Source organism: Patella vulgata, chromosome 4 (genome assembly GCF_932274485.2).
Source record: "Patella vulgata chromosome 4, xgPatVulg1.2, whole genome shotgun sequence".
NCBI classification, from domain to species: Eukaryota; Metazoa; Mollusca; class Gastropoda; family Patellidae; genus Patella; species Patella vulgata.
In genome coordinates, this window is record NC_065882.2 from 16,161,820 (window position 1) to 16,179,509 (window position 17,690).

The window sequence follows — 17,690 nt, forward strand, 5'->3', positions numbered from 1 at the left end:
TCAAAAACTTAGAGAAGCAATGAAATGAAATGGGATTTAACGTCCTACTGTTCTGCTCCGACTGATATATTGAAGACGGGCATGCAATGTGCGATGAGGACAATAATTGCCCGGAATATCGAATTCCAACTGCCAAGGGATCTTTTACATGCACGCCAATGTGTACATTGGACCTCGGTATTTCGTCCCATCTGAACGACTAGACAACTGTCCTTATCAGGCCCGCCATCCTGCACCACTAACAAGGGGAAATCATGTCGGAAAATCCCTGTGAACTTTCTCGGCCATCACCAGGATCGAACCCCCAACCTCCAGACTAGCAAGCCAATGTCTTACTCACTTAGCTAACGTGGCACTAAACAAAATAACGAATTAATATATACAGCATTTTCTAAATATGTAAATACATAACAATTAGAAATAAATAAATACACCGTATACGCTTATCAACTTATTATAACAGTTGTGCCTTGGATCTTCTCATAACCATGTTGCCATGGAAACGAATTTAACTTAGTTTTTTTTTGTATACAAGAACACGGTTTGTCGAAGATTTAGTCGGCGTTTTTTTTTTTTGCTTCTTTTTAATTAATGTTTTAATAATAATGTTATATACGACGTCCCACACTCTGCAGTTCTTAACAACGTCTATTAAAGATACATTATGGGAGATTAGATAACGAGTTGGTAGTTCTCACTATAATAGTTAAAAACTAGATAATGTAAAGGCAATTTGCTGAAAATTTCATTCAAATTGATCCACTATGAATCGAGAATTAAGCGATTGAAATTTCCACCTAGCCTCGATCATCATTACTAATGTAGGTACGATAAAAAGCATAGTTTCGATTATCCATTTAATAATTAAATCGTGAAGGAATGTTATGCAGTTAATCGGAACATAATACACTAAAGATCACACGCTAGCGATGCCATCGAGTGTTGGTTATGGTCTGGATAAGTTAATTAATGTTTAATTAATAATTTAGATAACATTTCAGGCCTATAAAGAAAGACCTGCAATAGGCAGATTTAGCTCTTGCATAATGTATGTTTAAGACCTTAAAGATTAAGGTGACGTGCTCGTTCATGATGAGGATGACGTCCGTGTTCATGATAAGGACGACATACGTGTTCTTGGTAATGATGATATGTCCATAATAAGAAGTGTACGACGTCTTCATGATAAACAGTGTACGTGTTCATGATAAGGATGACAAGTTCGGGATAATGATCGCGTACATGGCAATGATAAGGATGTCCGGCATGTTCACGATAAGAGGTGTACGTGTTAGTCATAAGGACGATATGTTCCTGATAAGGATGACCGACGAGTTCGTCATAAGAATGATAATAAGTGTAAGTGTTCATGATAAGGATAACATGATCATGATAAAAATGTATGTGTTCATGATAAGGATGACTTGGTCACGACAGGGATTGTTCGTGTTTATGATAAGGATGACATGTTCATGATAAGAAATGTACGTGTTCATGGTTAGGGTGACCAACATGTTCATGCTAATGATGGAATACATGTTCATAAAAAGGATGGTATGTGTAGGATATGTTCATGATAAGGATGCTATGTACATGATAAGAATGACTGACATGTTCGTCGTACATGTTCATGGTAAGACTGACCTAAATGCTCACGATAATTGTCGCATACAGAATAAGAGAGGCGTACATGTTCATGATAAAAAATTACGAATGCGTAGAGGAGGGGGGGGGGGGGATTTTCTTATAGAATGACGTATATATATGTTTTTTGATAAGAAAGTCGTACATTATTATAAGATGACATATTCGTGATAAGAATGGTGTACATTGTCAGGATAAGACTGACGTACCTGTTCGGAATAAAGATCGCGTGCGTTCATGATACGAATGACGTACATGTTCCGCATAAGGATGATGTACATGCTCATGACAAGGGTGGCATGTTCATGATAAGAATGACATACATGCTCACATTAAGGCTGACATGTTCAAATAAGGATGCCATTTTCAGGATAAGGAAGACATGTTTAGGATAAGGATGACATGTTATAAAAATAAGGACGACTTACATCTTTAGGATAAGGATGACTTACATCTTTAGGATAAGGATGACTTACATCTTTAGGATAAGGATACCCGTATAAGGTTCAATATAAGGACACCTGTACAGGTTTAGTTCAGAATATCCGTACATCATGAAGAAAACAATGTATACAATGCGTAAGACTGACGGAAAATGACCCGAAGAGTTCCAGACGACGAATGATATAACTGTATTTATTCTGAACATTGATTAATATGTTTTCTTCGTTCTAGATGAAATCTGTCTGTATAAGTATTTCCCGTCAGACGTTCTATGTTATTGTATGAAAATTACATATTTAGAAAATAACTCATTTCCTATGTTGATCTTAATGTTTGTTTTAGTTATAGCTCTGACGGGATATTAAGCAATCGACGCTTAGAATTACAAAGAAAACGTATAATACATTTTTTTCTTTTATAGAATGGCATGCACAAAAACATAATTTATCTTGTTTTTCTTTGTGTTATGTTTAATGGTGGGTCAGTGAACAAGGTACTGGTTCGGTAGCCTGGAGGTCCCGGGTTCTGTTCCGGTGATGGCAGAGAACGTTTTTTTGTCTTTCATAGAATGGCATGGACAAAAACATCATTTGTCGTGTTTTTCTAAGTGTTATATTTAATGATAGGTCAGTGAACAAGGTATACTAGCTCACTAACCCGGAGGTCTTGGGTTCGAGCCCCTTAATGGCTGAGGCCCCCGTCAGATCGGGGTGTCGTCCTTATCTCTAGTGGCCAATCGTCGATCAGGCACCATTAAATAATGCACCCGGGTAATGTTTTCTTGAATGGTTGCTGTTGATGTCTTTCCAAGACCCCGGGTCATCGTCAAGGCTCTCTTAAATTCTGCAGCCCATTTCTTTACTGTGAAAATGGAAGGGGAGTAATCCCCTAAAGTTGAGATCCTGTCGGCATGTATCTGTGTTGGGGTTAGTGATTTCAGTTGCTGAGTGCCCTATGGTGATTTCAATGGGTAGGTTCACAAGATGGTCTGGTATGAAGACAATAATAACACTACAGTTGCAGTTCTTTTGTCTATGATTTATTTAATGATTGTACCTGTTGGTGGCAAACATTTGTTTCAACCCAATTGATCTATCCTTTTCAGCCATCCCTCGTATTTTACATTTCTAAACGATTTACTTTTGCTCTATCCACCAGTCCTTTTGTCTATTAAAATGAAGATCAATTTCCGGTCGGAAAACGGCTCTCACTGAAACAAATAAATATCGAGTTTTATCTTAAAAAATCAAATATATCATTTCCTTTAATAACCCATGTTCTACAACAAAACAGATTTCACTTAAAATAAGAATCTCTTTATTATTGGTATAGTCCTTCGGGTGGGACGAAACACCTAGGTTGCGTGTACACATTGGCTTGCACGTAAAAGAATCTTTGACATTGGGAATTAGAAATAAAAGTAGGCCATGGTGCCCCTGTCCGGCCAAAATTGCCCTCATAGCACACTACATGACGTAAGCTCATCTTCATTAGCCCCGTCGGTGCAGAAAAGTAGGACGTTAAACCATATTTCATTTTATTTCTGTTAAACTTTCTGTTGTTGTCGTTGTCATGATGAACGGATAAAATTTCAGAAAAAAAACATGCTTAATGACTTTCAATCTATTTTACAGTGGTAATGCGAAAGCCGTCTTTTAATTCTTTGCAAGCTGATTGACCTTTACGTTTAAGCGCAGTATACGTATGGCGTCATATCATACGGTTTCGATAGCACGTGCGTTGTTTACACTGGACGTAGTAACACAAACTGCCCCGAGCAGAATTAGTGCCCTTTACTCATTTTACGTGTTCGCGTACTATTTATGTACATGTTTTAGAATTCAGGTTAATATTGAGTCGCTAAGATGTCATCCATTTCGGGTATCTAAGTAGGTAACACGCTGGCTCGCTAGCCTGGAAGTCGCAGATTCGCTCCCGGTGTTGACCTAGAAAGTTCATCGGGATTTTCTGACGTGGTTTCCCCCTTGTCAGTGGTGCAGGATGGAGGGCTTGACAAGGACAGCTGTCTAGTCATTCGGACGGGACCAAAACCCGAGGTCTGGTTTACACATTGGCGTACACGTAAAAGATTCCCAGGTAATTGAAATGCGATATGAGAGAAGGCCGTAGTGCCACTGTCCGGAAAAATTTCCCCTCATAGCACATTGTATGGCGTATGCCCTATTGCCCGTCTTCATTAGCCCAGTGTGAGCAGAACAGTAGGACGTTAAACCCCATTCCATTTCATTTCATCACTTTCAGTGGCCAAGCAAATAATTACTGCTGATTAGTTTGAAGGACTCATTGTAATGTTTACTGTCTTAGAAACCTACACAAGGCCACATGAGAGCCACGAAGGCTCCGTTAAGTTCAATCCAATTGTTGGCCGAGAATTTTTTTTCGTGATTTTTCAGCCTGGTGTACCTTTGTCAGTGGTGCAGGATGGAAATGAAATGGGGTTTAACGTCCTACTGTTCTGCTCCGAACTTGGCTAATGAAGACGGGCATACGCCATACAGTGTGCTATGAGGGAAATTAAAATTTTCCGGACAGCCGCGCTATACGGCCTTCTCTCATATCAAATTCCTCGCTTTTTCATTTCATCCCATCGACTAGACAGCTGTTCTTGTAAGGCTCTCCGTTCTGCATCACTGACAAGGGGAAACAACGCCGGAAAATCTGGATGAACTTTCTCGGCAAATGCAGGGATCGAACACCCGACCTCCAGGCTAGCGAGCCAGCGTCTTACCCATTTAGCCACCCTGGCCCCCGTGCATGATGGAAAGCGTCTTGTCGTGGTCGCTTGTGCGCACGTTAAAGAACCCTTGCCAGTTGAAAATCGAGGAGGAGGAGGCTTCGCTCAAACTTTCCCTGAAACCCCACTGCATGGCTTATGCCCGGGCTCGGTTTGTGCAAAAAAAGTAAAACATTTTATTTTATTTCGCGCCTCCGAAACCACAAGCCAATTCCCGACTTCGCTGAATTCGTACACTGTATGTTGACTATTGATTAAAACTATTGTTTGTCAATCTATAAATAAATAGATATATTATCTGCTACCCAACAGCAGAATAAAAACAAAACAGAAAATAAAACGTTGTTATCTTCTATTTTTATTTCATTTAATTCTTTTAATAGGAAATTATCTTTCCGGTTTCGAGTTAAATAAGACATAAAATGTAATAGATATACTCCTTTTTATTGTTACGCTCGAACGAACTATTTATTAAAATTTAAATAATTCTTGTTTAGATTGATAAATTATATATTCTGTATTGTTTATTTGGCTGGTTTTCTCATAAATATATATAACATATTTTCTATAGAAATTAACGATTGGATATTATGTGCATATTGTATTTACGGGCTACAATTGCATATTGTTGTGTGTTATTCATATAGTTTTGTAACTAGGTTCATTGCTCTAAATTATGTATATGTTATCTAGGGCCGTAACTAGCTCAGAGCAAGGGGGTGGGGGTGGGGGTGGGGGTGGGGAGTGGGGGTGGGGAGTGTGGGGCCGGAAGTGTTCTCTCGGGGATGCTGTAAAATTGACGGACAATGCATACCTATTGTGTTTATGGTCGACAATATTTTCACAGGGGGGTGGGGGGGCGAAACCTTTTTGAGGGAGGGCGCTTCGTCCCTCCTGCCCGCCCTCCCTAGTTACGGGCCTGATGTTATCTCGATACTGGAGAACAGCAGGGTACATTATCCCCAACATATAGGACACTGTTATATTGGGTGTAATTATAATGATAAACGTCATTTCGATTATATACGCCATTATATACGTGAATATCATAAAGTGCGCCATTTTAATAGTATACGTCATCCTAATTATGTACGTGGAAACTAGAGAACCCAGAGAAAACCCACGAGGATCAAAGGAATCGAAACCACGCCACATGACTCAATGACAGACCTTAGGATTTAATTCGCACGCCTTAAACCATTCGGCTACCCAACCCATCTTGATTGCGTCATTTTGATTATATACGACATCCTGATCCCGCACGCGAATTTCATAATATATACGTCATTTTGATAATTACTCCATTCGGTTATATACCTCATACGAGACGTCATCGCATTGGTGTGTGTGATTCAGTTTACCATGCCAGAATCATAATGTATTTGCCAGAATAATAATGAAAGTTATTCATTCTGTGTTATTCTCTCCGGTGACACGATGGTACTCGGTCACTAACCAGGAAGTCCTCGATATTTCGCAGCATTTTCAGTTGTGCTATCTGACAATGAAAACCGGGTTCTCATGAATATTGGCAGCAAGTTAAAAATCCCCAAGGGAGGGCAACAATTCATTCATTACATTCCCGGTTGGTGCAGAAAAGTAAGTCATTATACCCCATTTTATTAGTACTTCTTCTTATCGTATACTTCATCCTGATTTTCCGGTGTGGTTCCCCCTTGTCAGTGATGCTGGGCGGAGGGCCTAACAAGGACAGCTGTCTAGTCGTTCGGATGGGACGAAAAACCGATGTCCCGTGTACAAATCGACGTGCACGTAAAAGATCCCTTGACAGTTGCAATTCGATATAAGAGTAGGCCGTAGTGCCGTTGTCCGGCAAAATTTCCCTCAGCACACTGAATGGTGTATGCCGGTCTTCATTAGCTTCATTAGCCCAGTTCGGAGCAAAGCAGTAGGACGTTAACCCCTATTTCTTTTCATTTCTTATCGTATACACCAACCTCGTCATGTATTTCACCACATTGAGTGGACCATTCTTTCGCTAAAGAGCTGTAAAGTTGGATAAATAAGAACGAAATTGCGGGTAATAAGTGTACATATTTTTTTTATGATTATTCCTTCCCAAGTTCAAACAGTTCATGGTATCCAAAGGCAATGTCTTTTTAACATTGTTGTTGAAGCATGTATATAGGAACTTTTATAGTAAGTAAACTTTCATTGCCCGGGGAACAGGCGACCATTTGAAAATACCAATAAAGTTTTATCTGAAGTCATTAAAGTCGAGTAGAGTTTTTATCTGTGTAATCAACGTTAGCTAATAATCCCATCAATATTTTACCAAGTTCTTCATCGATCGTTTCGACATGGCTGCTTATGTTAACAGTGGTAAATCTTTAAATCGTTTTAAGATAATTAGGAATACAAATAGTAACACAGATTCGCTACAGGCACGGTGTCTTTAAGTGCGTTCTTGTTGACACAGCACCGCAACTACCTCCAGATATATATACAGAGTATTTACAGGAAAGTCTAGACACGTGATCGTCATAGTACAAAGGTATTGTGACGTGCCACAGTGTTAGCATTCTTTCTGCCACGCAAATTGTCAGCAATAATTAAAACTTGAATTAAAGAGATGCTTCAGGTCAGTTTAAAGATGTAATGAGAGAGAGAGAGAGAGAGAGGGAGAGAGAGAGAGGGAGGAAGGGGGGGGGTAACGGGGTTTAGCGGGCACCCGACCCAACCTAGATAATTTCGAAACTAGCATTTATGATGCAATTTTATTTCAATAATCCGCTTGCGCATAGGGTCTTTATTATTGAGAGGAAACCGTTGGGCCCAGAGAAAACCGTAGGGATCAGACAGGCGACCCTACTCCTTGTCACGTGTTCGCTTGGAATTAAACCACGCCACTTGATCCAATGACAGACCCTATGACCTAAAGCGCACGCAATAGAACATTCACCGCTCCCTCCTCCCCAAATGAAATGAAATCAGTATGACATGGTAATTAAATGAATGAAATGGGGTTTAACTTCCTACAATTTTTCTACAACTTGGTTTAATGAGACGGGCATACACGATGCGGTGTGCTATGGGTGAAGTTGTCCTCTCTAGCATTACATAATAACAGGCTATAGTATTTAAATTTAACAGTATATTAGTCTTAAAATGATCAAGCCCCGGGTTCACAAAGCATTCTCTGACTTTCGTTAAGAACTCACTCAAAATTGTTCGCCTTATTTTAACTAAAATATACCCCTTTATAAAACGTTTGTTGTTTTATTGTATCAAATACACCAATAAGAAACTATGTGCGAAGTTTCGTGTTTCTTGATCAAAGATATTTTTCATAAACACTGACTGAAAGTTGAGTAAATTCTTAACTTCAGTCTGAGAATACTTTGTGAACTCTAGTCCAAGTTATTGCGGTAAACCTCTTTGATTAGAAACTCCAGAGATATAAGTTAAGTGAACTTATTATCATGAATTGAAATCAAAAGGTATATTTGTCAGTGATTGAATTGTTTCAAGTTTTGCTTATATTTTGAGGGGGTTGGGTGGCTGAATGGTTAGCACGTGCGCGCTGTACCATAAAGTCTGTCATTGAGTCAACTGGCGTGGTTTCGAATCCCCGGTTGTACGTGGCAAGGAGTAGGGTCGCCTGTCCAACCTCGTGGGTTTTCTCCGGGTCCTCCGGTTTCCTCCCACTGCTAAAGACCCCTACGCGCAAGCGAATTATTGAAATAAAATTAAAAACCATGTGTTAGTCCCGAAATGACCTAGTTTGTGTCGAGTGGACGTTAAACCCCATTTCTCTCTCTCTCTCTCTCTTATATTTTGAACATTCTCTATTAGCAAGTGCAGGAGAGCCGTATTTTCAAACCGACGATGATTTCCAAAACGCTAAATCCTCTTTATGCGCCTCGTATATTCCGTCTTACTGTTCTAGAAATAGGCCATAGTAAGAACGGGGACACAAGAACCCATTGTTTTTTTTTTAAATTCCTACTTTGAAAGTCAACCACTATAGCACTTAATACCTGTATTTCATGATCGTTATAGTGCCTATTAGCGGAGTGTAACCATTTATCTGGTTATCAGAACGGTTCGCTGTGGTATAAAAAAATAAATATAAAAAATTAATGAGAGTTAATTATGTTATTTTGATTTCTACTGTAAAGATCGTGGTGATTCCAGTTATAACAACAAATCCATCAGCTGTAATCCCATTCGGTCTCTGCAATGCACCGGGTCAATTCCACATATCGATGCTTATTATCGATCGTCTTTGGAAATGATTTGAAACTAAAAACTCAAATAAAACACTCGCAGTTTTATCAATGTTTTTTATTTGAGGTTGATGGCTTTCAAAACAGACTTTTTGTTCGGAAATAGCTTCAAGGATTATTTAAAGTTCTTGATGAAATCGGAGAAAACGTATGATAAAAACCGGTCTAGTGACGTACAGTCGACAAATACACGAATCGATATATATATCACAAAAAGAATATAGGAGTTAGTTCCGTCATTTTGTACATTATTTTCTTCATATTTCTTTTCCGTCGTGTTTTTAAGTAATAAAACCAATATCGCCATTTATAAAGCGCATCAATACCGAAGAATAGTTTCCGAGGTGTTGTTGATTGTTTTATTTTTTTTTGTTAGAATAATGAACGAATAAATAAATAGAGAAAACATGTAGTGACGGGTGTCGTGTAAGAAATGTAGTATGCTTAATCACTCGAAAATCTTATTTGGCCGGTGCAGACAATGCATATCTGTACAAACAAACATACACATTTATATTAATATGCTTAAAATAAAAAAATAAAAATAATAAAAGATTGGTTGTTTTCACTGATCAAATAATTTTTTTTATAAAAAGATAAACAAAATCGCTTTTGTCATTTTGTAATTGGGCGCTCAGCAAGTAAGACGTTAGCTCGCTAACCTAGAGGTACCGTGTTCGATCCCGGTATTGGCCTAGAAAGTTCATAGTGATATTCCGGCGTGCCCCCTCCCCCCTTGTCAGCGATGCTGGGGGGCGTGGCAGGGGACAACGTATAGCCGTTCGAATGGCACGAAAAAAAACGAGGTCCCGTGTACACATTGGCGTGAAGGTAAAGGAAACCATGGCAGTTGGAATTGAGTGTCAGAATAGGCCGTATGCACGTCGTCATTATCCCAGTCGGAATAGAACAATAGGACGTTTAACCTATTGTATTTAATGATTTGGGCTGTTAATTTTAGGGAAGTTGGTATGCCTGCATTTCCCTCTACTTTGTTAAAAGTCAAAATCCTAAGACAGATTTTCACGATAACTAACCGAAGGTGGCTTCTTCGATTCTCGTATCTTCGACCAATCTTTTCCTTTAAAGAAAACAACCCGAATGTTTACTGAGTAAACGTGCCACCGAATCGTGCAGTGGGGCGATGAATCAAATAAAATGAGCATCTATTTTGACTCATCAGATTATATTTTGTATAAAGACTAGAATAATATTTGAAATCAATTAATAGATTGGTTATCAATATTAAATAATGTATGGTGTTAATTGTTTGTGTTTTTTGTTACTAGGCGAGACAAGTGGGGGAACCTTGATAAAATTATAGATTGAGACATCCACAGATTTATTATTATTTATTTATTTGTTTAATCGCATAATTTTTACAAATCAATATCACTGTCTTCTATTAAATAATGACAATTATAAGAAGGAAGAGAACAAATGGGTACTTGGGTTAAATCAATAATGTGGAATTTTAGCGCTGCATTATAACCATTGGGACTAAGGACTCTTGTACCAAGGTAGTGGCGGGTGTCAGTAGTTGTTGAGAAACATATAATGGACTGAAGACGGACACACACCATACAATCTGCGATGACTATGAGGGAAATTTCAACTACCAAAGAATCTTTTACGTGTACGTCAACGTATATACAGGTCCTACAGGAACGACTAGACACTGTTCGTTACCAGAGATATTATAAACAATGCCACTGCCACTTACGAGGGCTGGCTGAAACGTTCTAAGCCGATCTGTGAAAGACCTGCTCAAAGTCGATGGTTTCCATATATTTTTCTATATAGTTCCCTTGCACAACCATCCAAGACAAATTAGTCACAGCTGACATGTCGTCATCATTACTAGGAAAATGACGACCGGCTAGTTTTTTTCAATTTTGGAAACAGGTCTCATCCATGGTTACAAATCTGACCAAAGAAATATCAGGATATGCTTCAAAACGGCACAGATTGCCACGGGGGGACAGGAATCAGACACATTTCTGATCTGCAGTCAAGAGCTTTGGCACTTGTCTTGCAGAAACTTTTGTCATTCCTAACTCGTTGGCGATAATGTGCTCAACCCTCTCATGAGCGATTCAAATTTGCAGTATGTCGAGTGGTCAATCGTCGGTCAGACACCACCATGTCATTTACCCGGGTAATGTTTTCTTGAATGGTTGATGTTGATGGCCTTTTAGGACGCAGGTCATCGTTAAGGCTCTCTCTGTCACGCTTAAATTCCACAGAACACTTCTCTATTGTGGACAAGGAAGGGGGTATCATCATTCCCTAAAGCGGGGAACATGTCGGCATGTATCAGTGTTGGGGTCAGTCTTTTCATTTGCAGTACTTGATGAATGTACTATTGAGAGTTTTGTCCATTTCTGGTGATTTCAATGGGTGGGTTCGAAATTTGGTCTACTACGAAGACAATTATAACACTACAGGTGCAGTTTTTATGTCTATTATTCATTCAATGATTGTTGATTGTACTTGTTTGTGGCAAAAGTTTGTTTCAACCTAATAATTGATCTATCCTTTTCAGCCAGACCCCACAGGGAGTCAGCAGACTGTTATGATTAACAATTTCAACTGTTTGTTATCAATGTGACAATTTTAAACAAATGGTTTGATTAAATTTATACTGCACGCCCAGGAAGCTGAGGTCCATTAGGTGTCGGCAAGGGATATTCCCAGCAAGGCAGCTAAAGTTTTAATGGGCAGACAGAGTGCTAGTACATTTGTTTTGAGGGCGAATGCATTACTTGAGATGCTTAAAGACCACGTAAGATCAAAAATCTAAATTGCATCTATGTATAGCCCATGACTACTATATCAACTTTACGGCAAGTTCACACCAATCTGATTAAAATTAAGTCCGCTGTTAATGTTTAAGTATCCGACACGCCGAAACGCTTTTCGATTTTTCAATTACGACCTTAATCCGGTTGATTGGCTGGTGACGTCACAGGCACTACACATAGGATATACATTATCTATACAATATCTCACTGTCTGTACAATATAGCACTATCAATACACACGGCAACTGGACAAGCGTCTATTGACGGCCCAATTACCACGTGACTGGCCTAATCATAATCACCGAATTATCGTCTTTCATTGGTATAGATTAGACATTTGTGATTGGAATATTTTAGAGTGAATTTAAAATGCCGTATCATGCCGTAGATCAATTTAAGCTGCCTTTGTATAAATAGGTCGCGTGTCAAATGAAGATGACTCAAGAAATTAGCGCATTTACCGGTAATTTGGATAACCCCGTAATACTTGATATCCCAAACTTAAGTACAGAAATACAAATGGTGCCAGTCATTTGTCGATATATTCATTATTCGATATATATAATAATAATAACCATTTATATACATAAAGAACAACTACAGTGAATATGGAATTTTCCGATGACTGCATAACATGTACAATAGATCGCACTCATGTCTCTGCCAATCAACGCTTGGTATCTTATTATCATGTACCCTTCCATGTACTACGGGTGTAGTAAATGAGGTTAAACTTCGCCGCGAAAATTGCACGGGATCATTCGTGGAGTTCCTGGTGCCGTTTGGTGAGTGATTAAACTGTCAATGCAATTGTAAAATACTTTTATTATAAAGAAGATAACCGATGTTAGACATCATAACCTAATCGTATCAAAAACGTTAATCCATCCATCAATTAAATGTTGTTTAAACGCCAATCAACAAATAATACGAGGCTACTTGATTACAAAAACACCGGTGAGCAATAATTATTGGGTATATAGTAATTTTAAAAAAAACTTATTAGTAAAACTTAATTATTTTATACAATTAATGTGTGTGTGTGTGTATGATTCTACCATTAGTTCATACGGGTGTCGTAAATGAGGTTAAACTTCGCCGCGAAAATTGCACGGGATCATTCGTGGAGTTCCTGGTGCCGTTTGGTGAGTGATTAAACAACTGTCAATGCAATTGTAAAATATATACTTTTATTATAAAGAAGATAACCGATGTTAGACATTATAACCTAATCGTATCAAAAACGTTAATCCATCCATCACTTAAATGTTGTTTAAACGCCAATCAACAAATAATACGAGGCCACTTGATTACAAAAACACCGGTGAGCAATAATTATTGGGTATATAGTAATTTTAAACAAACTTATTAGTAAAACTTAATTATTTTATACAATTAATATGTGTGCGTACGATTCTACCATTAGTTCATTTGTGGGTACTACGCACACGTTCCACATAGAGTGATGTCTTTGATCTGGCCGGCGTAAAAAAGATAATTACCTAATCAGCATTCTTAATCCCACTAACAATTACTGCTAACACCGAGATGTAAATTAATTAATGACCCCCAAGTCTGTATAAGTTTAGTCGCATTGATTAATTAATGACAGATATTAACGACACTACTTGTCATATTATTATCAATGCACAAAGATAGTTAGATGACACTTCTCAATCTGTCTGTTATTCCACTTAGATGGTTACCCTCAAAATTTTTTTGTACTGTATATTGAGATATTTTTTCGCATTTCATTTTTACGGTCGATTTCAGAGTAATGAAGTAAAATCCGTCGTACGATGATAACGGATCGTCATTTACAAATCGCTTTTCAATCATGTTTGACTTTTATGATACAATTTGCATGACCACATCTTTTTAACACTGTACTTTTTTACTCGCGGAAATTAGAACCACAATACTCTTTTGACGAAAATGTATCTCTAATCAATTGGACTGCACACGATGTCAGAGGGTATTAAAATTCCTGTCATGAGAAACAAATTCTAAATTGAATCATAAATTAAAATGAATTACAAAACAAATTATTCCATAGTCAATTGTTTTATTTAATTAAGGAACTAAGGGGGATTAAGGAACCAGTCAGGCGTTAATGAGTACACACGCCGGTTGTATATAGGTAATTAAGGAATAAACATTCCGAATATGCATTCGGTCACTGTGACGTCACTGGCGTCTGAGGGGATTAAGAGTGTTTTCGATAATTGGCAAAGTCGTTTTTAAGGGAAGTCTATTTTTACGACTTTGAGTGAAGATAACTGAATTAATTTCAATCAGATTGTAGTGAACTTGCCGTAAAGTTGATATAGTAACCATGGTGTTTAACGTCCACTCGACACAAACTAGGTCATTTCAGGACCAACATATGGTTTAATTTTATTCGATAATTCGCTTGCGCGTAGGGGTGTTTAGCAGTGGGAGGAAACCGGAGGACCCGGAGAAAACCCACGAGGTTGGACGGGCGACCCTACCCCTTGTCACGTACAACCGGGGATTCGAAACCACGCCAGCCGACTCAATGACAGACTTTATGATACAGCACGCACGCTAACCATTTAGCAATCCATTCCCCCGTTACTAACCAAATGATACCGAAAACAACAATAAGCTATCGAGGAACTATTGCAAGAAATATCGTGTTAAAACATCTATTCAATCAGAGTCTGAAAAGTCTTATCCTAAAAGAGTTAATTCCATCAAAGAAGGAAAGTTTGTTTTTTCTTCCATCTTGAACCGATTAACACATCACAACCTGTCAATCATAATAATTATAAGACTAATATGATCCCGTCTTCAAAGACGCTAACAATTGGTATCTGTAATGATTTGATTGAAATCGTTTTGGAAGTGTTCTGAATTTGACCAGTCTGTCTCCTGGTCGGCATACGGCTGAGACAGGCAGCGCAGAAACAATACTTGCCACCAAGACCCCGGGAGGAGGGGAACGTTAATGGCGTGGGGTATGACGCATTCTGCACGCAGAGAACTATCTACTGTACTTCGACAATAGATTTCGAATCCCCGGTTGTACGTGACAAGGAGTAGGGTCGCCTGTCCAACCTCGTGGATTTTCTCCTGGTTCTCCGGTTCCTCCCACTGCTAAAGACCCCTACACACAAGCGCAATATTGAAATATAAAATTAAACCATATGTTAGTCCCAAAATGACCTAGTTTGTGTCGAGTGGTCGTTAAATCCCATTTCCCTCTCTTCCGGTCTCTCTCTGCCCTAAATGGCCGCCATGTCTAACAATTACTTTGTGCTGTGGTGCTACTCCAGTTCACATCTGTTATACACAAAAAGATTAATTAAACATTTTCAGTTTTATTTAATGAAAGCAGAATATATACTTCTCAAAATTCTCGAAATTTTCTTAGTGTTTTCGACTAAATTTGTCGATTTGGGACTTAAAATGTCGGATAACTAGATTAGTGTCTGTTCTCAAGCGGAGCTAATTGTAGTCAGACAAGTGTAGTATGGATATGGCGCTGTCATAGCATCCGGAATAACTGTCGAGATCGTGGTGAGATAGGCTTTTGTACGTTTGTATTGAATATGACCAATTTGACACTGTCACGAGACCTTTCTTTCACGCCCTATAGCATCTGACAGACTTCGACTTTAATATAATCGTTGGTGAGGGGGATTGGGAAGGGCCCAGGGCCCCTCTTCCTCTAAATCTGGCACTGTTCGTGGCTTTTGTACGTTTGTATCATATCCACCTCTACCGAGCGGTGATACTAACCAGTAGTTGTTTTGTTAAAGGACAATATTGGTGCCAGTCATTATCACATATGTGATAGAGCTGGTTAAACACATTCCAAATGTAATTTTAACACAGGGATCATTTTGCCCGGACAGTGACGTTATGGCCTACTCTTATAACTGCCAAAGGCTGCACCTGAACTACTACTATACGTTGCCTCTTGCCACGCCCCTGTCCTGCATCCCTGACAAAAGGAGAACAGTTGTTTTGTAAGATGATACACAGGATGTTAAGCTCTGCCAGTAGCTCAGTTACAGGGTGACGAAACCAGCCAGTAACTATTATGTAAGGTGATATTCCGGATGTCATTGGGTATTATTCATTGATTTATACACAGGAAATAATGAGAGGAATATTAAATCAATGTTTTATTCATGTGTAACCAGGATGTAGGCGTATATATATAGTACATAATATAATATATTAACTAAATATAACATTAAACACAACAGTTTTCATAAGGAATGGAATGAATACATACATAACATAGATATATTAAAGGTATATTATGTAAGATTGAGATAAAGAGCTGGCTGTTCTTGATATAATAGTTTAAAATAGATATACATACAGAACATAATATATTGATAAAATATAACATAATCACAACAATGTTTATAAGGAATGGGATGAAATGGGGTTTATCTGTTAATATCAGTTTTTAAAAACATGGTACATACATACTGAATATATATTACAAAATATAACCTAACCATAACAGTGGTGCAGAAAAGTAGGATGTTAAACCCCATTTCATTTCCTTTACTTCATTTTACTGCAACAACTGGGCAATATGGCATGCAGTGTGTTATTGTGTATGATGTGGGGTGGGGGTGGGGTGGGGTGGCCGAATGGTTAACGCGTACGGGTTTAATCATAGATTTTTTCATTGAGGCAAGTGGCTTGGTTTTGATTCCCTGCTTGTACGTGACAAGGAGTAGGATCGCCTGTCCCCGGTTTCCTCCCACTGCTAAAGACCACTACGCACAAGCGAATTATTGGAATAAAATTGAACCATATGTAAGTCCCGAAATGACCGCGTTTGGGTCGAGTGGTCTCTTTCGCTGCTGTATTATGGCCATGGCCTGGTATTGTAGATAGTATGGGTATACAATGATTTATAGACTAATATCGATCACCTCTACACTCCACGTGTCGTAATCATACAGATTAATCTGTCTTTAACTGATTTCTATCAGCTGGCAACAAATATAGAAAATTAATAAAGCGATTAATTATATTGATTAATGACTTGTCAGTCGATCTAACTACACTCTGACATTACACTTTTTCATACAGTGCTTTATAACAGGTCGTGTGCAATCAAGGGTTAATCTATAACAGGACGTGCACAATCATATGATGGTCTCTCACAGCTTGGGTTACATTAGAATGTGCTATCTTATGTGTTGGGTTAGCCTGGACAGTGCTCTCTCACAGGTTACATCAGACGGGTTGGATAGCCTTGGTCAGTGCTCTCTCACAGGTTGGGTTACATCTGACGGTGCTCTCTCAAGGGTTGGGTAACATCTAACGATGCAATCTGTTTCACAGAGATCTTCTAAAATCTCTGTAACAGATGACTGTTTCGACACTTGACGTCACATCACGCGGCGTCAATCATTGGCTCAATAGCGCGTGCCTTGTTTACATAAGACGTTACTGATTCGGGCTAAATGGTGAATTTTACTTATTTTAATACCCATTTACACTAAATAAGAAATGATTTTTACCTACAAATAATTCAAACGTCTTTATTTATTTTTCTAATAAATGAAAAAAATGCTTTAGAATTTAATTTGACGGAAGAAAAAAGTTAATATTTGGGACTCATTAAGTCGCATCGGTGTCATCTTTATCAGTGAATGCAGCAGCCTAGCGAAAATTCACTGCTGATCAGTGTGCTAAAGACGATCTCTCTCTCTCTCTCTCTCTCTCTCTCTCGTGCTAGGTTACATCTGATGACGCTCTCACACAGGTTCGGTAACATGTGTCGTGCTCTCTCAA